Below are 25,619 nucleotides of genomic sequence, written 5' to 3'. Positions count from 1 at the left end.
TTAATTTGCATCCTGCTCCTAGGTGGCTATCCCCTCATGGACCATGTCAGGATTTCCATGGATGCCCACATCTGAATTTGGGGTATGAAATGATATCCAGTAATTATTGTGGAATTTGTATGCTAATCTCAAGTCTTTGTCAATAAACTACATTTTAGTAACTGCTTATAACATGGCTCACAAGGGTTGGTTCCAGTCAAGTTAGAATTCTTCCTACTGTTGAAGTTTAGCATTGAAAAAATTGCTATGCTGTTTCCTAGAAGGCTTGAGCATGAGCACAAATATCCTGGTATCTAATATGGTTTAAGCGCATTTCTATGTAGAGGTCGTGGCATGGACCAGACACTTCTCAGGCCACTCATTGAGCTGATTCTGCATGTATTTATTCTAAGAACTTGATCTAATGGCAGTGATAAAGGAAAACTCGAACTTCTTCTTACTACCTCACTGTGTTGTATAAGGTACTGGCATGATTTTGGAAATTTTTGGCACAACTACCCAGTCCTTTGAAAATGTCTCAAGCCTGGTATACATGAAAAGAATTGTAAAGCAGCTTTTCCACATCAGCTTATGAACTGTTCATGAATTTGTCTTTGGCGATCAGAATGTACTGAAATTGGGCTTGTCTACTTCATCAGTCAATGAGCCACTAAATCTTTATCCTTGGAAACAATCTGGATTCTCTTTGTACAATAGCCTATATAACAAAGTGGACTTTCACATTCTCAGGCGTACCAGGGAAAAGACCTTGGACTCCACAGCCACTCAGGAAGGGAGAGACTGACCTGCCCTGCTCATTTAAGCTTTTCTCCCTCTCAGAATGACCAAAGGTATGCTTTGGCTATGAATCACTTCGTAGAAAATGACATGAAACATAAATGAGCTCTAACCAATTTAAGGGAAGCTTGAAACCAGGCATTAGGAAATCTCTGCCAGTATGTAATGCTCACACTAAATTCTGGCTTAGTAGTTGGCCAAAACAAATTTATAGATAATCCCCATTTATGAAAAATTCTACTAAGAAACACTATACAGTTACTTTTTTATAGTTTATATAGTAACGATTTAAGCTCTTGTTCAAGATACCTCACAGATGTAACATTGTAAGAGCATGCGTGTGTGTGTGTGTGTGTGTGTGTGTGTGTGTCAGAGAGAAAGAGAGAGAGAGAGAGAGATGATTCCAATCACTGAGTAACTAGAAAAGCCTAGCCACAGAAATGCAAATAAATTATGCTGGCAGGTGGCAGCCTGAATTTAGGCACAGTTTCTCCATATTATTCAAAAAAGTCACTCCTTGCTGATCTAACCACACCGATCAAAAGTGTGCTTAGCATATATCCAATATCTTTTTTTCTGGTTCTCCTGAGCATGTGAATGTACACTTTGCATACTATTTCTACAAAAAGAATCCACAGATTTCTCCAGGGATAGAGATTTAGTGTGTACATCGACTCTAAGAAGGAGTCAAACTCACTTCTAGCGAGAAGCCGTGAAGTTTCATGTGAGAAACTGATTCTCCAGTAGAGGGTGGTGGTGGACCGTGCCCCCAGCCTGTGTTTGGGACCCATTTGGGCTCTGTTCAAATGAATGAGCTGATAAATGGTTTTAACTGTATATCGTATTCTCACAGTACGTAATGTAAATGAAGACCAAGTTCAGCAAGCATTTATAGAACATGTGACGTGTGAAGCACAGCACAGGTGCAGTGGCGATGATGAGCTCTGAACCTCAGGTGTTTCTTTTTCCTTTTCCTTTTCTCTTTTTTTCTTTTTTTTCTTGAGTTTCAAAATAAGTTTATTAAAGGATGTTCTTAGGAAGGCAACAACTTTTGATTTGTCATTAAAAAACAAGTTATGTTTTTTCATGCTGTATAATAAAGGTAATGTAAGAGGCTGCAGAGTTACACGCTTCTTTCTACTGGAATTCTCTGATAGTATAGCATGGTGTTATCATTTCAGAAATGCTGGAATAAATTTTTAAAAAGTCTCTTCTATGCTTCTCTTCAAAGAGCAGTGAATAATAACAGAAGATGACATAAAAAAGCCTTTTTTCTGGTATTCATTCAGTAGTATTGGAGCCAGTATTTTTACCATCACAGGCTATGATTTTCACTTTATCTTCTTGAATATTGAATCCTGTGACCTCTCCGAATTCAACATCATTCAATACACAAGTCCACACATTATTGCAGAATCTGTACATATTTAGAGAGCCCCTGAAATTGACTCTGCTCCTGACCCTCTGAGCCAGTGCTGAATTTGTAGTCTGACCAAACTGAAGGAGAACTTGAAGGGCAAGTTGGGGTGATCTGCTGAGACTGTGTGGACTCACCCAGGCTCTCCTGAAGACTTGTTTCCCATAGCGGTGTTTCTGTATAGCTGACATGCCAGAGCTTAGGAGGAAGAAATTGTTTTTCCTATTCAGGTTTGCACTGATGTCCTGTGGGGAAGGTGCTTCCCGCCGCAGAGGGACAGGAGCTACGAGGCTGGGAGGCTGGCAGGAGGGGGCTACCTCCCCAGCCACCCCTGCCGCAGAAACCACTGCTCAGGTGTTTTGGACGGCAGTGTAATTTGCGGTCTTTAAGAGCATGTGCTGGAGAAGCAGACAGCTTGTCCTGTGATCCTGGTGCTGCCACTTAGGGGACCTTAGGGGAAGTTATTTCACCTTTCTCAGTCTCTGGTGTCTTATCCATAAAATGGGTACAATAATACCTACCACTTCTTTCACCACTACTAAAAACATAGACCTGATGGAAGGCAGACACACAGACAAGTAATCCTATAAGGCAAGTGTGCTGTAGTCAAGATTAGATAAACTGCTGTAGCAGCAGAGGGTAGAGGAATGAATTCAGACTGGATTGAAGGGATTCAAGGAAGATTCAAGAGATTCAAGCCTTTGAGCTGAGTGTTGAAGGTGAGAAAAATTCTTTTGATCAATGGATGGAGAGCATGTCTGTGAAGGAGTATGAAGGCCATCCAGACTGAAGGAACATACATAATTTTATTTGGTTTATTTATTTCTAAGGTTGTAAAACTCATGGTATCTAACAAGGCTATTCCATGCATCATAACTATTAAGTTTTACTCAGCATAGATTAGACAGAATTTTTCTATTAAGGGGTTACAAATGCCTGAGTTAATTCATCTAGGTACTCCTGAAGTTCCTGTATTTAAAAGCAATAATGGTATCTGATATAAATTTTTTTAAAAAATCAATGAATAGATAATTATTTAAATATTTTTTCTTTTTAGGAACAAATGGTTTGAGAGCTTCTGAATGCAAACAAGTGAAAGTGTGTTATGATTGGTGGAGCTGATTTATTATTTATATGAATGATTCTAGCTATATTGAGCATTATGCTATTTTAAAATGTTTTTGTTCTTACTCATCTATTTTTCAACATATAGTTATGACAGACCAGTGGTTATAAAGATAAGAAACATAAAAAACACTTATGTTAAAATACAAGGGAATCATTTTTGTCATTAAAAAATTTTAAATTCTGCAAATTCTTATTCTCAAGTTGATCTTGATCAGATTTGTAAGTTTTGCTCATCTCATTAAAATTCTTCTATAACTCATTGGAATATCTATGGTATTTCAAAAGCCAATATTTTAAAAAGGTAACATATTAACAATTATCTTCAGTTTGTCTTTTTGATTAATAGCAATAATGACTTCCCTCACTTGCAATCTGGAATTTAGAGAGAAAAGCTTGAAAATAGAAGACCAAAGTCTCACTTTTTAGCTTACATTCAAAAAGAAAAAATGAAAATAATAAAGACCAGCCAGTTGAATTTTTAAGCTCAAAATATTAAAATTCTAAACATCTGATCATGTTGCTATAGTGCAGAGTTAAAATTCAGAGTACACTTTTTACTTCGCATATATCTGAAGATTCCTATAATTAAAAATAAACAAAACAGTATAATGAGCCTTACATACCCATCACCCAGCTTCAAGCACCATTGACACTGCCAATTCTAGTTTTATCTAAACTTCTACCCATTCTATTATTTTTTAACAGTTATTTTTTAAGTATAATGGACATAAATTGAAATGTACAAATTTTGGCTATAGAATTTTTACAAATGGATACACCATGTCACCCACACCTCTATCACAATGTTGAATATTTCTGTATTCCCAGAAATTCCCTTGTGTCCCTCGGTGAATCCTCTCACCCCCAGACAACCACTGTTCTAATTAGATTTGCAAGTTCTAGAACTTCAGACGAAAAGACTCATACACTATGTACAGTTTTGTGTAAGGCTTCTTTCACTCAGTGTAAGATCTGTGTGATCCATCTATGTTGCTATGTATAGGAACTTGTAGTTCATTCCTTTCTATTGCTGAGTAATATTTCATTATATAGGTATATTACAATTTGATTATCCATTCTTTTGATGTAAATTTGAGTTGTTTATAATTTTTTACTAATATGAATAAAGCTGCTCTTAATATACTTGGAAAAGTCTTTTTTGTGGATTTATGTTTTCATTTCTCTTAGATAGACATCTAGATGCAGAATTGCTGGGTCAAAGGGTAGGTGTATATTTAACTTTATAAGAATATGCCAAACCATTTCCCAATGCTCTGTTGTACCATTTAATATTCTCACTAGAAATGTATTAGAGCTCTGGTTGTTTCACATCCTCTCCGACATTTGGTATTTTCATTTGGTATAGCAATGTTTTATTGTGGTTTTAATTTGCATTTACCTGATGACTATTTGAGAACTTTTTCATGTGCTTATTAGTCATTTGCATATTTCCTTTGTGAAGTGCCTGTTCAAGTCTTTTTTCCCCCATTTTAAAATTGTGTTGTTTTTCTTCTTATTGAGTTCTAGTTTTTAAAAATATATCCTAAATACAACTTCTATGTCTGCTTTATGTTTTGCAAATGTTTTTGTTTTCACCAGCCTGTTTGCCTATTTATCTTCTTAAAAGGGTGTTTTGATTAACAGAAGTGTTTGTTGATGAAATTTAATTTCTTGATTTTTATGGTTTATGAAATTTGTACCCTATTTAAAGAATCTTTACCTAACCTCAGGATAACAAATGTATTCTATGTTATTTTCTAATAGCTTTATAGGTTTAGATTTTAAGTTTATGTCTGTGATTCATCTCAAAATAATTTTAGTGTGAGGTGTGAGGTAGGGGTTGAGTTCAATGTTTTTTCCCCCCACATGGATATCCAGTTGTTCCAGCACCATTTGTTGAAAAGATTTCTTTCCTTATTGAATAGCATTGGGGCCTCTGTAGAAAATCAACTAATCAATTATGTGTGGATCTATTTCTGGAATTTCTATTCTGTTTTGTTGATCAATTTGTCTTGCATTGTGCCAGTACTACGCTGTCTTGATTACCATAGCTTTCTAGAAAATCTTTACATCACATACTGTAAATCCTCCATCTTTATTTTTCTTTTTTAAGGTTGTTTTGGCAATTGTAGGCCCTTTACATTTTCATGTCTGTTTTTAAATCAGTGTGTTAACTTCCATTTAAAAAGATATGTTGAGGATATTATGGGGTTCCATTGAATTCATAAATTAATTTCAGGGAAATGAAGATCTTAATATTGAGACTTATAATCCATAGACATGGTATATATCACTACTTACTTAGGTTTTCTTAATTTATCTCAGTGATTATTTGTAGTGTTCTGTATGGAGCACTCTATTCTATTCTCAATAAGAGTTTATAAGAGAAGTAATTCCTAGTACTCAAATGCATTCTTCATAAGTAATGAATTAACTTATCATTATGCACTTAGAAATGTATTTGCTTGGTAGAATTCTTTGCTAGAATCAAAAATAGAGTCACTAAAATGACATTTTTCCTTAATTCTGTTACGGAACAGGGTAACATCTTACATTACATAATACAATATCACAACCAGTATATTGACAATGAATTTAGTCAAGATACAGAACAGTTCCATCACCACAAGGATTCCTTGTGCTGCCCTTTTATAGCAGATATAACTGTTTTTAAAAGTTTGTCTTTTATTTCTGGTGGGTACTATTGTAATTCTAAATAATATGTTTGTATTTATCGTTCTTTCAACAATTCCTCTTAAATAGCTTTAATACTCATTTACAGAGTTTTATTAGTTTTAAATCTACTATTGATATAGAGTTACTCTATAACTCTAAATAATATGCTGCTATTTTTATCTGACTTTAGATAATATCTCCCGACTCCCTATTATGTAGAATAAGAAAATTACCACTCCCGCCAGCACACTTCTCTTCTACCTACATTTTCTACCTTCTGACTGCTATCAGCTATGCCTAACTTTTACATTGTCGAGGTTTATATATTTTAAATCTTCTAATTCTTATCCTTTTTTGTTTATTATAGGTTGGTTTTTAGAGATGAGAACCAATAGAAGACATTTATAACATTAACATTATGTAAATATTCCTTACTGCAGAAGTAGGTGGTGTGATTGGACCTGTAGTGAAGGAATTATTTTGTGCACTGAATCAGCCTTGCTGTCAGAGAAGGTTCAAGCGTTATCAAAGCATCATCAAAGAGCCCTTTCCCAAAAAATTTTTTTCTCACAATTGTATTACTCATTAGTTTGCTTCACATTTGGACCATAATTTTCTTATACAGTTTTAATTTACATAAAACTTTTCATTCCAATTTTTTTTTTTGCCTGAGCAAAATGAATGTATTAATAGCATCACTAAGACCTTTCAGCCTCTTAATCATAACTTTTTGAGTGAAATCTACTTTCTTGAAGATGTATTCTTGGAATCCTCTGACCATGTTCTAATTTGGACTCACTGTTGCAGAACTGTCATGGTGGGATTCCCTTGCATCCCATTTTATTCCCCAAATAATTTGACATTTTCCTGGAATCTTAGGTTTCTATTTGGGGATTAATTTTTCCTTCTGTTTGAGTCAGTCTTCACGTAGCTTTTTTCAGTAAGGGTGCATGGGAGGTAAATGAGATCCTTGCGTGTCTGAATATTTCTTATTTTTCCCACATGCTTGATTGACCTGTTATAGATATCCAGATTCAAAGCTGGTTTTTCCTTAAGACTTGGAGGGCTTTCGTTCATTGTCTTCTGACATCAGAGTTCCTGCCAGTTCTGATGGTAGCCTGAGCCCTTTTCCCTTCTTGGTAACCTGACTTGACCTCTGATAGGTTTTAAGATCTTCTCTGCTTTCAGAGTTCTGAAATTCCCCCAGGATCTGGCTAGCTGCTGGTCTTATCCCACTCAGCACTTGGTTTGCTCTTTCATTCTGAAGAGTTGTGTCTCCCTTCAGGTCTGGAGAACTCTCTTTTGTTTTCCTCTGGCTGCCTTGTTCTCTCTTTTTGGAACTCTTATTAAATGGATGTTGGACCTTCTCCTTCTCTCTTATTTCTTTTTTCATATTTTCACTCTCTTTTTTATTTTGCTCTACCTCTAGGAGATTTCCTTGACTTTTTTCTGGATGTCTACTAAATTTCTTTTGATTTTTATAATTATTTTTAATTTCTTCAAATTCTCTTTATCTTTCATTCCTCCTTTATTTTTTTTTTCATTTTTATTTCATGAATTCAATGTGTTCTGAAATACCTTTGAGGATATCAATTTGAATTTGTATTTAGCTCCTCTTTTGTTGCTTAGATTATCTTATTTTGTTTAGAATCATCCGTTTGTATATTTATCTTGGCCCCATTTTGTGTTTCTGTTTTCCTTCAATATCTTGATGATTCTAATTTGTTTCTTCATATGTGTTAAAGAATTAATAGAGGGTTAATAAGGAGATTTCCATTTGTGGGATTAATTTTTCCTTTCCTTTTTTTCCTGGTGTAATTTTCCTTTATAGTCGTGTTGCTTTGCATGTATAGGAGTTCTCTAAAATATAATATTCAATATATTTAATAATATGTTGATCTAAAATCATTTTTACTTTAAAGCACTTACATACCAAATGAAGTGGCAAAATGATCTTTTAAAACCTGAAGGAAGATTATGGAATTTTATACTAATATGAAAAGGTTTTGAGAACCACACTTAAAACCTGGTGATGTAAAGAATAACTGAATTACTAAGACTGAAAATTAGGACTACCTAAAATAATGGGTTTATTAGACTGAAGGATGGGTGTGGGTTTTCTTTTTAATAGTAAATGTCACTCTCACACTGGTCTTGCTCTGTTTCGATTGAGTCATGGTTTGGATGCCTATAAACCCAGAATGTCGAATTTGTTGTTAGAAGCCGTTTACACACACCCTGTTTGGAGCGAGCACCTCCTGACAGGTTGGGCCGGGCCGGTTTTCCTCCGTCCTACTCACTGGCATCTGCAGTGCCACCACCCCGGGCTGAGTGGGCTGCAGGAGGCTGGCTCCGTCTCCTGCCACTACCGCTGGGCAGGTCAGCTGTCCGGGAATTCAAGTGCCAGCTCCTGAGGACCGATCACCATGCAGCACAGGAGCATTTGCCCCAGGGCAGGAGAGGCCTTGCAGGCTGCCAGCTTCGAATTCTTCATTCCAGTTTATACTTTTTAGTCCCTAATCATGTCTCTGACTCAGACTGTTCAGTAAGTGCCACTTACATTTTAAAAAAACCCACCCTACGAACGCTGTGATGAGTGGGGTGCAGGGAGGGAGATGGCTTGTGTTGGTGACAGTGAGGCTGAGGATTGTTTTCCTCTGATCCCACAGACCAGAAAAGCAAAGGGAAGGGGCGGATTTTGTGTCTGAGCTGGAACTCCATTCTCTGCCTTCCTCCTCCAGAATCACGAGTCTGCGAGAGACAGATTAAATGAATTCCGTTCTTACTGAACCCTCAATCAGAAGCCTCCGCACAGCCCCAGGACTTAGTGATAATAGATGAAAAGATCCATGGGCATCTGTTATGAGCTGAATTGTGTCCCCCTCAAATCCGTATGTTGAAGTCCTAACTCTCAGTAACTCAAGATGTGGCTGTATTTGGAGATAGGGCCTATAAAGAGGTAATTAAGAGGGGTCACTAGGATAGGTCCTAATCCGGCATGACTGGTGCCATCAGAAGAGGGAAATTTGTACAGAGAGAAAGAGAGGGAGAGACCAGACATGTGCATGCAATGAAGGACGACTGTGTGAGGACACAGCGAGACATGGTGGCCATCTGCAAGCCAAGGAGAGAGAGGTCTTAGAAGAAAACAAACCTGCAACATCTTGGTCTCAGACATCCAGCCTCCAGAATGGAGAGAGAATACATTTCTGTTGTTTAAGCCGCCCAGTCAATGGTATTTCGTTATAGCCACCCTAGTAAACTAGCACAGCATTTTTAGCCAACAAGTCCTGATTCTTTCCTGGCTGCTTTCTCCAGGGATGGAGGAGGAAGGCATCACTGGGTCTGGGCAAGTAGCCTGATCACAGGTTCCTAAAACCTGTGTCTTTGACTTTCTGTAGACACTGGGGCTTCCAAGGAAAGATTTCGACTAATCTCGCCAAGTTCTGAACTATTTGGCTGTCAGACTTGGATAGAGACCTAGTAAGGGATGTCAGGGAGGCTATAATTAGGAGAAATTCACAGGTCTGCAAAAGTAATATTGTGTAGGATGTTAGCTGAGGTGTGTTGATAGGGACAGTTACCACAGGTGATGGCACAAGGGCAATAAAAATGTGGAAGTTCTGATTTGCCAAAGAATCTGACGCTCTAGTAAGCTTTTGAGTCTAGAGATCAAATTTTGAAGTGCCCTTGTTTGGTTATGCAAAGCTTCTTGAATAGGAACCCTTCTTTCTGTTGCATATGGTTTCCCCCCATCTCTTTGATGCTATTGCATTATTACTGGTATTTCTAGCAGCAGAACTCTTTCATTTGAAAAATGTACTGAATCCTAATGGGCCCAGTTCCAACCTAAGTCTCAGGTTAGTGACTTGACATAGTTCATTCATTCTCTGTGTCTCAGTTTTTCTTACCTAAAAAGGTGGATAATTATTGCTCCCCACCTCACACAGATATTATTTTCATGTCATAGACATGGGGTTTGAGTTTGTAGAAAGAGAGTCATACTTCAGAAAGGACTTTCTTCCCATTCGTCTTGGCCTTGAGAAAGTGATGTAGCCCCTCTGAGCCTCAGTTTCCTCATCTGTAAAATGGGGATACTAATGGCTAGTCAAAGGGATAGAGTGCATGTTAAATGAGAACATATGGAAGGCTCCTCACATTGATCCCTGCATGTTTTAAGGGCTCAAGAAATGTTGGCCATTGATGATGATCATGGTGATGGTATGTTTAAGTCATTGGTATTACTAACAAGAGGTGACTTAGTTGCTCTGGATACCCTCCTTAAGAATTATTCTGTCCTATGAAAGGAGCACATTATTCATTTAATAGATGCAAAAAAGCAAATTAGAGAATAAAAGAGTGGGCATAGGCAGAAAAATGCATATACAATTGCTTTCTTTTGCAACTCTTTTGTTTTATTTTCCTCTTCTGTAAGCACCGTTAAATGAAAAATAGAAATGAAAGGACAGAAATTAGGAATGTTTCATTCTTTGATATAGAAACATTACGTCTATATACCAATACTGTTATCAATGTGGGTGGGCTGAGATAGCAGAGACAGTATCTTTTCACCAATCAGCAATTACAAATTTATCCCATAAATGTACGTACAACTAAAGAGCCAAACTTTACTACGTTTGATAAACAAATTAAACTATTCACAGTCTTTCAATGTCATTTTAATTATCTAGAGAAGAATTTATTTGAGAGAGAAAAATGTTAGATTAGCTTTAATGCTTCAATGTGAAACTTTATTCTTTGACATTTCTTAGGTTAGTAGAAACCATTTAGCATGAGGACTAATGGAAAGGGGTGTAAGATTTAGGTTAACTATAGAATGAGGTCTTGTTCCTTTGACCTATGCTAAACTCTCAGTATATACCATCGACAGGCTTTCTCCACCTTTACTGTGCATGTACATTTCCTGAACATCAATCAGATTCTGATTAAATGCAGATTCTGATTCAGTACACGGGGTGGGGGTTGGGTGCTGAGATCCTGTATTTCCAGCAAGTTCCCAGGTGAGGAAGATGCTGCTCTTCACCGTCTGGGTTTGGAGCAGCAAGGCCCTAGAGTAGATGGTAGAGCTAACTGTTGTCCCAATTTGTTTGTAAAGTCCACTTTTATCAGCCAATTATTATTTCTTGTCTACTTACATTAAACTTCAGAAAAATTTCATTTTCACTTTTCATCTTAAATTGGCCAAGCACTTGCTGCTTGCCTGCCCTGGCATCTCTGTCTGGTACTTAAATAATATTTTGAAAGAAGAATAACAGCAATGATGACTAATATTTATGTAGAGGTTACTATGTACCAGGAACTATTTCCTTAAATTCTTATAACATCCCGTGAGGTAGGTGCTGAAATTATACCCATCTTACAGGCGAGAAAACTGAGGCATATATATATAGATAAAATAACTTGCTCAGATCACTCAACTAGTGAGTGGCAAACCAGGGCAATTTTGGGAGATTATTTTAAGGGGCCCTTTGTAAATCAGAGACCCTAACCTAGGGATAAGTGGACTAGGACTAGTCCACTTCAGTTATAAGTTTTTGTTATTCCCATTTTGGTTTTCATCACATTTTGCAAAATGTATAGCCCACCTTCCTGGAGCCAGTGACTGTGATGTTCATCCAGAATGCAAGCTCAGAGTGGCACCTGGGGTTAGACCCCACACAGTGAGCTCAGCTGTGGTTTGCTAAGTAAAAAACTTTAAGAGCAAAGCCTGCTAACAGAGAAGGTCACAGCAAGCAGACAGATCCTGTAGTGTCGATGTCCCTTTCCACCTGCTTCCTTCCTACTCTGAGTATAAATTCAACTTTTATCACCTAAATATTATTTTCTATTAATTTACATTAAACTTCAGAAAATTTTTCATTTTTCATTTTTAATTGGCAGAGCTCTTGCTGTCATTCTGCCTCTGGCCTCTCAATACTTTAAAAATGTTTAAAATAACAACCACCACCAGCACCACCACCCCACCTGCTAGCCTGCACTTGCGGGCTGTGCTGGAAGGAGCTGCAGTGGATAGATCTGGGCACTTTGAAGGGTGGGGACAGGGGTTGTGTCCATTAGGGGCTGTGTACTTGGCCATCTGGGTACTTGGCCACTGGGGCAGTTTGCTCAGAGTCTGTGGCTGGTCGTGACCCTGTCTTGGCCACTCACTCACTCACTTGCTCTGGACTGGGGACTAGCCACTTACTCTCACAGGCCTTCATTTTCCTCCCTTATAAAATGAAAGAACTAGACAGTATGAGAACTTTTCCAAGTGTGTGTTTATTTTTAGCTATGGAACCCTTTCTTCAAATGAAGGCTCATCTGGAAGCCCAGGAAAAAAAGCACAAGAGCTGATATTTCTCTGGTGGAAGTCAGGGAGGTGTATTAGTCCGTTTCTGTTGCTTATAACACAGATACCTGAAACTGGGTAATTTGTAGAGAAACAATATTTATTACTTACAGTTTTGGGGGCTGGGAAGTCTAAAGTCCAGAGAACACATCTGGTGAGAGTCTTCTTTGGTGGTGACTTCAGTGAGGTAGGGTGTCACATTGAGAGAAAGGCAGCAGCAAAACAGAGAGCTTGTCACATGCTCTAACCTTTTAAAGCCATCAGAATCACACCCACGGCCACCAATGGATTACTCCATTCACTAGGGCATGAGGTCTACAATCTAATCACCTCTTCAAGGCTCCACCTTTCAATTACCATAATAGGATTTCCCGCCCTTTTACCATTGTCACAGTGGGGATTAAATTTCTAATACCTTAAATTTTGGGGGGACACAATTCAGTCCATAGCACATAGAGTCCAGAACCAACCATTCTCCTGCAGTCCCTCAGCAATTTCTGTGAAAACCTCCATGTTCTATGTGTTGGCCCAGATGATCGAAAAGCTCCCTGTATCTTCCATACTGTCTGTGCCCATGCGTTCAAAGGAATGGAACATGGGGTATCAGAAAGCTGCTGTCTGGAAGAAGGATTTGACTGCTAGAGGCAAATTTCCCCTTGACCACAGTGTTTGGTTATTAGGAACCCTAAAAAGATTCAGCAGGGCGTTGTCAATGTTGACTTATTTTGAAAGGTTTAAGTGCATGTTGTTTTTTGCTCTATTATTAAAAATACCTTATACTCTTGAACTTGGACTTTTGTGGCTAGAGGTTTTTTGTTTTTTATTAAAGTTTTTTTGAGAAATATGGAAGATCATGATTGCAAGAAATAGTAGAAAGGGGTTTTTTTTGTTTGTTTTATTTTTTGGATTTTTGATTAATTCTATAAAGTTGTGATACATATTGATATAGACTAGCCCAGCTTCCACTGCTGAAATAAGTGAATGGTCTTGGAATTTTTGAAAGATGAAAGCATGCAGATACAAGACATTAAGAGTTTCAAAAGTCAATAGGGAAGTCTTTGGAATAGTTTGCTTGAGACCATAAATAAAATGGTTGCATTCATTGCAGGCTAGGTATGAATGTTTTACTGTAAGCAAATTGTTAACTACAATGTTAAATTAAATGTAAAGTTCCCTAAATTAAGCTGGGGCACTGAACTAGAGGCAGCGGTATGGAGTAGCATTCTCATTCTTATTAAAACGTGGCATATTTTCTCTTCCCACTAACTTTGAATGTTCCAAGGAGAAGGTGGTGGAACCGTGTGGCAGTGACACACATTGAGTAAAAGATGCAGGATAGACAGAATGACGTAGTAACATTTTCAATTTCCAGGGAAGGCATGTTTCTTCTAGGTGTTTATTCTGTTTTCCTACTCGCCCCCCCCCCCCAAACCCAAAACATTCTGCATTAAATGTAGCCATCTGTGTTTAGCACAGTTAATGAATATCCTTCCTTCTCTGGGGGTGAAGCTATGTGTGGAATATTTTACAATTGCTGTCACCGTATATCACTCATGAGCCAAATGAAAATAATAATTAATGTGAAAATTATAAATCCACACTAGACTGTCATTAAGATTTAACCTAACGTTTGACCCCTTTACAATGAGAGAAAGGTAGCCTCTCCTTGTTCTACGGTAATTTGTTTCCTTTCGGACTTCATCGTCTTAACCTTTTCAAAGGCACCGAAAGATTGAATCCCCCAATTCCCATAGCTTATTTGTGTTGAATGAGTCACCAAAGAGAAATGCCTGTTGTTTTTGCAGGCAACACAGAATGTGTTTCAATCCCCTCTAACTGAGCAGGCTGGGTGGGGGTGAGAGGCAGGGCAGGTCAGAATTGACAGACAAAGGAGGAGAGAGACATAGAAAGCCCATCCCTGTAAACTTCCTAGTGTGTGTGCAAGATGCAGAAAGTGTCTTATGGCAATCACTAAGTGCATTGTGCTTCCAATGATTCCCTCTCGATACGGAAAAGTTCACACAGATGTGATGGATATTGGTTAACTAGCATCCACGTGGATTGTTTCAGCAGAATGACATGGAGAAGGCTTTGAAAATATTGAGGTGGAGCCATCTAGTTACCTCTCACTATAGCTCAGTGATCAAGACACACAGACCCAGTTCAAGTTCCTGCTATTCTGCATATAAGCTGTGACTTTGAAGAAAATTGCTTTCTCTCTAGGCTCAGTTTTCTCATCTGTTTGAGAGGGATTAGTAATTGTCCTTACCTCTTAAGTTTATTAGGAGTAATAATTGAGAGATGCCTATAAGAAATGCTTACCAAAGTCCCTGGGTCAGAATAACTGCTTCAAAAATATGAGTCCAATTTTGGGGTGGTGGTGGCAGACGTTAAGGGGCAATATCAAGCAGTGATTAAAATAAGCCCAGGGTCAGGTAATGGATTCCCATGTACTGATTACTCTTTCCCCATCCAGCTTATTGTTTAATGTGGAAAGTCCAGTTTCTGTGTGCTGGAGGTTTCATCTCAAGTCTTTTTTTGACAGATAATGTCCAAAAAAGAAGGAAAGAGAAGAAGATATGGAAGGGAAGGACAGAAGGAAGGAAGGAAGGAAGGAAAGAAAAGGAAAAGAGTTGACAGAAAAAACACATGGATTTTGTCATCTCTCATCTATTCTGAGATAGATAGAGCAGGTATTATTGGCCCATGTCACAGATTTGGAAGACAGTGTGGTGATTTGCCTAAGGTAATTGGTGAGTTGGAAGTAAGGCCAGGACAGGAAGCTGAGTCTTTTGCCTCTTCCTGGTCTAGTAAATGTTGGTTGGTAACTCCCACCTGAATGTGGAACACTGCCCTGCACTGTGGTCCCGAGGTGAGGGAAGCAGCCTGCTGCGACGGTCCTCCCTTCACTGAAGCCTTTGCAGAGACAGGGACCACCCATTGACCGTCTTTGTGAATGAGATTAATTCAGGAGAATCTCGTGAAAACAGAATGGGACCCAGAAAAACGATTATTTTGACATCCATAATAAGAACCCTGCCTCCCTTCCACACACACATACGGTCTTCAGTATTTAGACTTTTTGCAAAAAGCATCAACAGCTTTTGGGCATACGCTAACTTTTGTACTACTAAACTCATGCTTTGCATCACTTTACCATTACTTCTGGTGTGAAAATGGCTTTGGTATCTTCTTTGATTTAATGATTTGCTCTGAGCTGTTTTAATATTTTTGAGATAGTTTTAACATCCTGAGAATAATCTCTGATTCTGTTTGTGCCCAGACCCCAGCTGTATCCCTTGTTCATGGAGTGACCTTGGGCCACTCTTTAACTTCTCACTGTTTCAGTCACCTCGTCTTTAAAATGGAGATGATAATAGTACCTGCCTCAGAGGGTTAGAAGAAATCAGTGAGGGGATCTTTGTTTACTGCCGGCAGAGAGTTGAACCCTCAGTAAACATGATCTATGAAAGATAATGAGGCTATTCTTTTTGCAATTTATGAAGCTGAACTATATACTGACCCTACATCATTGGAGTTGATATCTTAGCAAAGTCCATAAAATTCCATTTCAAGTCACAGAAATAATTTCATAGGATCGGCCTGGAAGTCACAAGCAGAAACTGGGTCTAGTAGCACAGAGATAGCTGCATGCTATAAAGACCATTTCTACAGTAAGTTTTCTGCTGAAGTGTGTGGTGAACTACACGATACTTTTAGTTCTTGAACCTGATCTCCCCAACAAAGTCACATAGCCAAGCTTGGGTTTGGGCCAATTATCTGGGCTTATAACGGAATATGTTTGGAGCACAAGTTCAAGGGAAACGACAAGTAAGTACCTAATTTTTTTCCTGTGCCTTTCTAGATAAGGTCTAGAAAGTTCTTCATCCTTACTGAATATGACCTTTTAACAAATTTAGTTTTTATCTTTCCAAATGAAATCATTTTTCTTATGGAATTCAATTTGTTTCAGGTTTCTGTCTCTTCTGCTTAGTTTAAAAGATGAGGCCAGGGCCCTGTGAATGTTTTGTTACTGATATCTACTATTTTTCACTTTCAGCTCCCATCGTAAATTACACTGGAAAGTTTTGTTTCCTGTTCTGCAATTGCAGAGCAGACCTAGGCCAGGACTTTTAACATAACCTGTTGTAAGTGCGCTGTTTGCCTGACAACATGGCAGCATCTATGTTACCAGGGCATGACGGCATCACTGCAGGTGATACCTTCATTGCAAACAGAGCCAGGCGTGCTGGCCTGTTGCAGCCATTCAAATAGCAAAACCGAATGTTGCCAGTCAGAAGAGTTGTCCTCCTTATACATTCTGTGTTGCCTTGGACAAGTCCCTAAATTCTTCTGGCTTGAAGACTTCTCCTCTTTGAAACTGTGATGTAAACTATCTCTATAATCCCTTCTAGCCCTCTCCTTCCTTAAAGTATTTTCCAAACTCTGTTTTGTGATAAGTTATAGTTGAGCTGGGCTTTGGGGTGCTCTGGTCAAAAAAATTAGGGAATGCTTCTTACCTTATTCATCTCTTAGTTACAGGGCATACCTGCATGTTAAAGCATATTCAACCCATGGTTAAGAAAGCTGTGTTACAATATTTAATTAAGCATTTCTCAAAGACAGGTGAATATGCAATTTAAAGCATTTTTATTTATTAGTTTTGCTGACTGACAATCAGTTTTCTATAAAGAGTTCTAGAAGCATGGCTTGAGAAAAACTTCTGCTCCATGTTTCTAAGATGACTATATAAGGTAAGAAACACACAGCAGTGTCTCTGATTTTAAAATGACATTGTGGAAGTACAATTGCCATTTAATTAGAAAACAGTATGCATTTTAAACAGTTGGTTTCTTGATTATGATAAATCGCCAACCAAATTATCTCTGGTTCAACTAACAGAAGTCAAATTTGGAGGATTGGGATTAGGAAAGAATTGCTCAAATATTGGATTGTCTTCCCATTGTCCCCATGTCCTGCTGTGTAAAAGGCAAGGAACCAATGCAAGTTGCTTTCAAACTAGAATCCTTTTTTTTTTTTTTAAAGATGACCAGTAAGGGAATCTTATCCCTTGACTTATTGTTGTCAGCACCATGCTCTCCCAAATGAGCCAACTGGCCATCCCTATGTAGGGATCTGAACGTGTGGCCTTTGTGTTATCAGCACCACACTCTCCCAAGTGAGCCATGGGCCAGCCCCAAAACTGGAATCCTATTTTAGCCCCAGAAAATAGCTGTAGCACTACAGTTGGTTTCTACTCTCTCCTTTCATTTAAAATCAGATAGAAATAATAATTTGAGATTTAAAGGAGTAAGAAAAACTAGGCTCCATTACATTCTAAACGAAGGCTAACAGGAATAAAAAATGTGACTATAAAAGATTTCTCTTTCATCTTTATGAGAAAAATCCCAAGACACTAAGAAAAAAAAGAAAGAAAACACACATTAGGGCTAAAATACAGAATCACTGTCATGAGACTGCTAGGGATTAGTTCTAATCAGAAGATTTCAATAAATGCAACTGGGCTTTTGGCAGCTGCCAACATATGACAGCTCTGCAAATGCCAAGCATTTTATCAGTGAGTGATCCAGTCGTGATCCTTTGTCTGGCTCCTGGTGCTACAGCCAAGTCAGGAGCACATTATCAGAAGCACCAAGTTCCAGGCAGTGGCCTGAACTAGGGGAAGGGAGTGCAGGGAGACCTACGACTGTGGCTATCACCAGAGCCATCTGTAAACAAAGCGCAAAAGCCACATAGATGGAGAGGAGAGTAAGCCAGGAATCTGCAACTCATCTAACTTTGTATTTAACCAATGTATTTTAAATAGTGTTTTCTTTTGATGCATAGATTATAGGCCTTGCATTAAAATTAATATCTCAGCATGGTTGCTGGTGGTTGCGTCTTTATTGGAGGAATTAAAGGTTTTACCCTCATGTTGACCATTAGGTCAGTTTCCATCTCACTTCACTTGTGTCTGATGCTGAGGATATTTGTCCCAAGTATCTTTTCCCATTGAAGCTATGTCTTCACAACTTTTCCAATAGGCAAAATCCCTGGTGTTCAAAAATAACTGGGAGGGAAGTTAGATTGTGGGTGGCAGGTAATTCAACCCAGCATCAGGGCATTCCTTACTAAAGGAAAAAATGCCTCTTTCCTGAGCCTTTCCGGATGAGGTCATTGTTTTCAGACAGTGTGTACCTAATATAAAAAGGCTCCAAATCCGTGCCTTGTCTCTTACCAGCGCTTTGTTGGGGAACTGTTTCCAAAGCCATGATGAATAGCCAGGCTGATAGTAAAAGAAGTCTCTCCAAGTTATAGTATTTTTTAAAAATCCTAGTATTTCAAAAACAAAACAAATAGCCCACCTGGTTGAAACATTAAATTCATCGAGGAAAAAAAGGAGGCAGAAGGCTTGAGAAAATCTATCCTTTTCTTCCTTTGTTTCATGTATTTGAGTTCTTGTGAAAGGACAATGACCAAAATCTGTATTCTGGATTGTGCAGAGTGGAGGAAAACCCTAGGAACATTCTTGGCATGTTTTAATCGCAGCTTCCCAGCAATGACCGTTTTCTGTGGGTGTGGTGTCTGTGATCTGATGTACGCTTACAAGTGTTCCCCAGGATTGGTTGGAGACCGGGTGGGGAGAAGCAGGGGATGACGACTCTGTACGTGAGGAAGGAGCTAGAATCACACAGGAAAGTCCTTGTTCTTCCTGAGCCAGCTGGGGCACACCTACTGGTGGCACACCCTCCTGCAACGCAACCCACAGCCTTCTGGGACAACAGCCAGGCCCAAGTCTGTCCTTTGAGGAGTGGATACGGTCCTTCTGTGTGCCAGCCCCTAGGGAAGGAGAAGCAGAAGCCCTAGAGCTGGGTGCATGTCATGACCTGGAAATGACTGAGCTCATGGACCCTCATCACACCCCTGAGGACTACAAAGGTTTGACTGTTCCTTGTGTCAACTTGGCATATGCTCTGTCTGGGGTAGACATTGTCTTTAAAGATGAGGAAAGATGCTGGGCTTTGCCATTGGATAAAATAGGTTTTTTGTTTGTTTGTTTGTTTGTTTGACCGGTAAGGGGATCGCAACCCTCAGCACGGTGTGGTCTGCACCGTGCTCAGCCAGTGAGTGCACCGGTCATCCCTATATAGGATCTGAACCCGCGGCCTCGGCACTCCCAGCGCCGCACTCTCCCAAGTGAGCCACGGGGCCGGCCCTGGATACAATAGTTTTACACTCAATATCAGATGTTAGCATGATAATTTATGTATATGCATAATACATATTATAAAATGTGTATCTTAGATATCAACATATGTACCGATGTTATTAATGTAATGGGATGTTAAAATTGGCATGACTGGTTTGTAGCAGGAGCCCAGCTAAATTTAAACAGTAGGTAGGTAGGTCGATCTCTTGGGCACTTCAAAAGGCATCTTCATTGACTGTGGGCCAACACCTGTTGTCCCATTTCTGGGGTTTTGTTTGAGTTTGGAAGCTGTCCTAGGATGCTCTCCCTACAGTTGTGTTTTACGGAAGAGTTTGTTCTCTTGTGAGGCTGGCATCAGGAGTGAACCCTGAATGTACCACATACCAGGGACCAACAAACACCACCACATCCCACAGACAGCTCAGGGACAGCCTGGTACAGTCTTGCAGTCTGCTCCATTGACACCAGCAGACTGTGGTGATCACTGCTGATTCTTTTGATACAGGACCCCTTTAGATAAGAGATTGTAACTTATTTTGGTTTTTGGAGAATAGGCAGTGGGTAATTCCAGATAAGGCAGACAGGTTTATCCCCTCCTTCCTTCCCTTCCAGTGACTCTGCCCTTCTCAGTTTCCCAGGACCTCCAGGAAGCTCAGGTTTGCTTTCCTACCCATGACTCGTAGGACTGGGGAGCCTCAGTCTGCTACACTTAACATGTACACCCTTGTTAAGAGGTATGAAGGAATTCAAGGTGGTACACTGTGTAACTGATGAATAATTCATGGTGTCTTGTGCCATAAAATTTTCTCCTGTAACTGGACATTATTTTGAAAGACCATGCTGATTTAAAAGTCTGGTAATGTGGTTTTTTATTCTTTATTGATCTGCCTTAGATGTTTACAGGGAAGACAAAAGTTGACAAATGTCAGAATAATAAAATTTAAAACTGACAATAGCCCCATTGGAGCAATAAGCCAAGATCTCTGCCCCAACTTTTTCTTCACCTGTTTTTTCTAAAGCAAAACATCACCTGATGTTTACAAAAGATTCTCTGACACTCTCTGGCTAGAATCTGAATTTAATAACAATATTCATGTTAATTAGAATGCATTAATGTATTACTGATGTTTAGAGTAGAAAACTATGATTCTATGACTTCCCTAAAGGGAAAGGGTCTTAGTGATAATTAGAATGCCTCAAAATGTCTAGATGTCTCTATTTAAATAAGTCTAAAGTCCTCTGTTTTCATTACACTGTACAGAATGGATTTCAGTTTGGATTTCCAGGAAAGATAGGGCAGATTTTGGAAAATCTTACATGACAGAGAAATTATAAGTAAATAGATTAAGCCATATATCTGATTATATTTTAGTGGTCAAACTGGAAAGAAAAACTTTATTTCTTTTCTTCATTTTTTACTACTCTCTTCCTTTCTACTCCATGATGTATGTTTAAGGTATTTGGAGTCTTTTTGCTTGCTTCCAGCCGGAATCTACAGAAAGTATATCTCTAGAAGTATATCTCAAGGCAACTCAACAGTTGCCTTGAATCTCAGTCATAATTAAACTGGAAGTTGGCAAATTATTTTGAGACTTAAAAACAGGCACACCTTATGTTTGGAACATAAGGGGTTTCAATACTCTGCACTGTTTTAAAAGTACTCTCCATAGGGAATATTGGCAATACATTTTAATTAACTTTTTTTTTTTAACTGAAGGATGTTTTGAAAGGATATACAAGGGCATTTTAACAAGTTCATGGAAAAATAGAATTAAAAGATAATATGAATCATTCCGTGAACTTTTTGAAGTACCTTTATATAATAAAGTCTGACCATGCTTAAATTTTATTTCTCATTCTCAGTAACTGGTTCCCTGGTGTTTTAAAGCACAGCAAACCTTTCACCTGCTCATCCATCCTCTTCAATAAGAGTAGACCACCCGTCCTTTCTCTTCTGGCATATCTTGAAAGCATTAACGAGTTAAATGGCTGCTGATTTAAGACTTTGATACAGCTATTTACTACGTTCTGCTCTAAAGGATATACTTAGAGCTAGTGTTTACATAGAATCAATAGTAATTTAGGCATATGAGATATCCAACCTTCTGTTTTCTATTAAAATCTGACTGCTGACATGTACGTCTTCATTATTAACATATTTAAAGGTTGGGGGGATAGCAAGGACACCAATTCAGAATATTGGGATTTCACAAGAGTTATCACTAAGTGTCATTCATTTCCAAAAAGGGGGGAAAAGTGCAATGTCCTGATGAGCACTCCTTTTAGGTTTCATGAAATGCTGGACAGGTTTTTCTGCTTTAAGAGGCAGTCACAGCTGCTACTGCAAATGACTCTGCCAGTGGTGGCCAGTAAGTCAATCAGAGCATGACATTGCCAGGAACATGCCCAAGGAGTGGGGGCAGGCAGCAGACTGGGAGCACTGAGCTCTGGGTTTTCATAAAACATTCAGCTATAGAAAAGGCTTTGACAGCTTCTGAGTCTCTCCCCCTGCAGAGTCAATGGTCGCACACTCCCCAGGCTTGCGACCACATCAAGTACCTTGAAGACCTTAATGATACAGAAACTCCCCAAGCCTGGTATTACTCCTCTTAATAGCACTGCACATGGGAACCATGCCTCATGCTGCTGTGTGAATGCAAGTGGTATGGAGTGCCACAAGGGGATGTGGGAAACACAGTGCTCTTGGAAAAGGGGCAGCGTGTTAGTGGAGTGGTGTTATTTTGTAGGAAGCACCTCTCTATTTTAAAGTGGTCTACTATCCCCATTTTTCATATGTAAGGGGATGCTGACTATGTGAACACCCAAATGCACATATAGACTTATGAATTTAATCAGCCAGTTCATTACTGAGGCTCTTGGCCTCACCCATGCCTTTATTTTTTTTTTTTAACTTTAAAGTTACTCTCACTGTAATAGTCTGTCTCTAATTAGTAGCTTCGTCTAGGAGGGTCTGCCTATGTGTCATAGAGCTGTTTGTTAACATTCTGTTTGTTATAATTAATTTACCAAGTACATTTCAGCAGGTTGTAGGTGTTATGCTAGGTACTGATCAGAACAAGCCTCTGTCATTTCGAATTTATAATCTCAGAAGATTTATTGGCATGTATAGGCAGCTAACCAACATGGGACATTATGTGAGGACCTGGGCGGAGTGAAGAATGCAAGTATTAGATTGAAAGATATAAGAGGACGTGGTCACCTAAAGAGGTTAGAATGCTGGCTAGGGAAGGCCTTGGGGCTCCTCAGGACATAGGTGACCCCAGTGGTCACAAGGGGCACTGTCTGCACATAGGTCACTTCTTGTCGTGGCTCCAGTATGAGGGCAGATGGGCCTCTTGTCCTAGGAACTGTCTCTGCTCTCCTCTCTGCCAGAGCCACAGGGGACTGGGCATTTATTTTCCCCTTGCTAACATGACTGTTCTTTGGTGAATCTCAAAGTTATTTTTTCTAATATAAATGTATAATTACAGACTCATAGAAGGAAAGTGTGCTGCATCTGGACACTGTGTACTGACTTAGTGCTTAAACTCTAGATGCAGAAAGATGTGGTTCAATCACAGCTTTGGTAGTTACTAGTTGTGTAAACATGGGCAAGTTTCGTAATTTCTCTAGGCCGCAGTTTCCGCATCTATGAAATGCAGGTAACAATACTATCTGCTTTATAAGGTTATGAGGATTAAATGAGAATATCTGTAAAACTCATGGCACAGTGCCTCACACGTAATAATGAATGGGTTTTATAATTAGTAGTTATAGTTCCATCTGAGAAATTCAGATTCTTGCAAGTTATTTATGTTGTTGAATAGTGTTTTGGAATCCAAAGCTTCCATTTTAGTTTGGTTATTTTATTTTTACATGTGTTCCATCATTTATTTTATTGATTATACAAATCAGACAAGAACAAGCTTTCATTGTAAAAATTTCAAACAGTGCATGAGAGGCAAAAGCTCCCCTAGACCAACAGCCAAACCAAAGGGGTAACTAGTATTATCAGTTTTATTTATTTCTTTTATTTTCATCAAAGTAATGCATAGTCCTAGTTTTAAATGTCAAATTGCTGTCTTCTTCCATGAGTGGGAGACAGAGGAATGGGAGAGCTGAGGAGTGTAGAGTTTTTCCCGTCTGACTCCCTAAGATGACCAAAAGTGTGGCATGCCTGTTACAGAATGTGGCTTTTCTCAGTGAGACTGTTCGCCTTTTTATTTTTCATAATTGAATAAACTAGTAATCTATTAAAAGGTTTAAAATAATCTTCTAATTTAACCTATTTGGGGGAGAAAATTAATAGTTCTGCAGAGAGATCTAGTAAGCCCCTAGAACAAAAGTCAGCAAACTTTTTCTGTAAAGGGCAGATAGGACAATTTTAGATTTTATGCGATATATGGTGTGCTGCTAGTGCTGCTGCTGCTGCTGCTTTTCTCTCTCTCTCTCTCCTTTCCTTCCTCCTCTCCTCCTTCTTTTTAAAACGATCTCTTAAAAATAATTAAAACAAAATCCAACATTCTTAATTTGGAGTTTGCATTAAAATGGTCTGTGGGCCAAATTTGGCCTGCAGGCTGTAGCTTGGTGACCCTTAGAGGAGCAATGAGTGTGGAATGAGTGGTCACGTAGAAATGATGCAATGCTTGAGATCACTGATATGGCCCTCTGCCTGGCTTCATTATTCACTAGACTGTAAGGTCCACAAAGGAAGAACCTCTGTTCAACCTGTTCATCACTGTACATCAGTATATTCCTACTATAGCACCCGGCACATAGTGGACAGTCAACAAAACTCTATCGAGTGAAACAAAATCAAACAGTATTGTAAGGCTTATTTAAAAAAATCAGTAGTTCCTCGACCCACTTCTCCCACTTCCTAAGTGTAGCTCCTCTTTTATGTATTTTAGTGGTCTTCTCTAATATTTAACACATTACAGCTTTTAAAAGTTTTAGAGTGCCATTTCTAGACTGCATTTAGTTACTTACGGTTAAGAGTGTAAAAGTTGGGCCGAGCCCGTGGCGCACTCGAGAGAGTGCGGCGCTGGGAGCGCAGCGACGCTTCCGCCGCGGGTTCGGATCCTATATAGGAATGGCCGGTGCACTCACTGGCTGAGTGCCGGTCATGAAAAAGACAAAAAAAAAAAAAAAAAAAGAGTGTAAAAGTTAAATCCTAACCTTCCTTCGTAGCAAATCAATAGGTAACATTTACAATGAGAAAATAAATAAAGAGATGGCCATATAAGCATCTTATTTAGAAAAATGGAATTAAGTACCAGGATAAACAGCTAAGAGCTAAAAAAAGTTTGCCTCCTCTCTCTTGTCCCATCTGCACACACAGGGAAAGGGACTAGAGATCTTCCAGCTTGGTGCAGAATCTCACATCATCTTTAGCTAGTGTTGGTGAGAGAGAAAAAAGAGAGGGAAAATGGGGGTTAACTATTTCCCGTAAAGACTCTCAACCAATCCTGTTCACAATATTATCCTTCATCCCTGCTTTCAGTGGGGCCTGGTGCTTCCGATTCTTGCGCCTTTCCCAGCTTGCCCCCACTTGCCACCTCCCCCCTCCAGGTTAAGTGTCAGCCTTTTCCTCTTTGGTTGCGTCCTCCACTCACTTTCTAGCTTTCAAAGTTGTGTCAACATCTCTTGTCTGCAGTTGTTCCTCCCTTGTTCTCTTTGGAGTTTTAGGAAGACACAGAGATAAACACAGGGCCAAAGCATCATGCTCTGCCAGATGCTCACAGTTTCTGTAGGTTTTATCACTCAGTTACTGTTTTCTACTCTAATTAACTCACATTTTATTTCAGCTCCTATAACAGAATTGTAAGCTCATTGACATTAGACACTATGATTTTTGTATCTTTCAGAAATCTCAGCAATGAGCACACAGTAGGTACTCACTAAATTCTTATTGATTAGTTTACTTCTTTTGATATTTGACTAACAAAGGACATTTCTAAAGCAAAAAACTAAAAAATGCAAAATTTGAACACTCTGTGGCTATCCTGAAACAAACTTTTTCTGTAAAGGGCAAGATGTTAAATATTTTAGACTTTGTGAGA

The 25,619-nt window shown here is 38.9% G+C and overlaps 1 pseudogene; it reads right to left on the bottom strand.

Moving 5' to 3' along the window:
• Window positions 1–2,058: 2,058 nt before the first annotated feature.
• LOC134381801 (transcription initiation factor IIA subunit 2-like) overlaps window positions 2,059–25,619 on the bottom strand; it is a 42,044-nt pseudogene continuing 18,483 nt past the window's right edge.

Source organism: Cynocephalus volans, chromosome 7 (genome assembly GCF_027409185.1).
Source record: "Cynocephalus volans isolate mCynVol1 chromosome 7, mCynVol1.pri, whole genome shotgun sequence".
Taxonomy (NCBI): Eukaryota; Metazoa; Chordata; class Mammalia; order Dermoptera; family Cynocephalidae; genus Cynocephalus; species Cynocephalus volans.
Note: the sequence above shows the minus strand (reverse complement) of the source record. Positions and strands in the feature narration are given on the sequence as shown.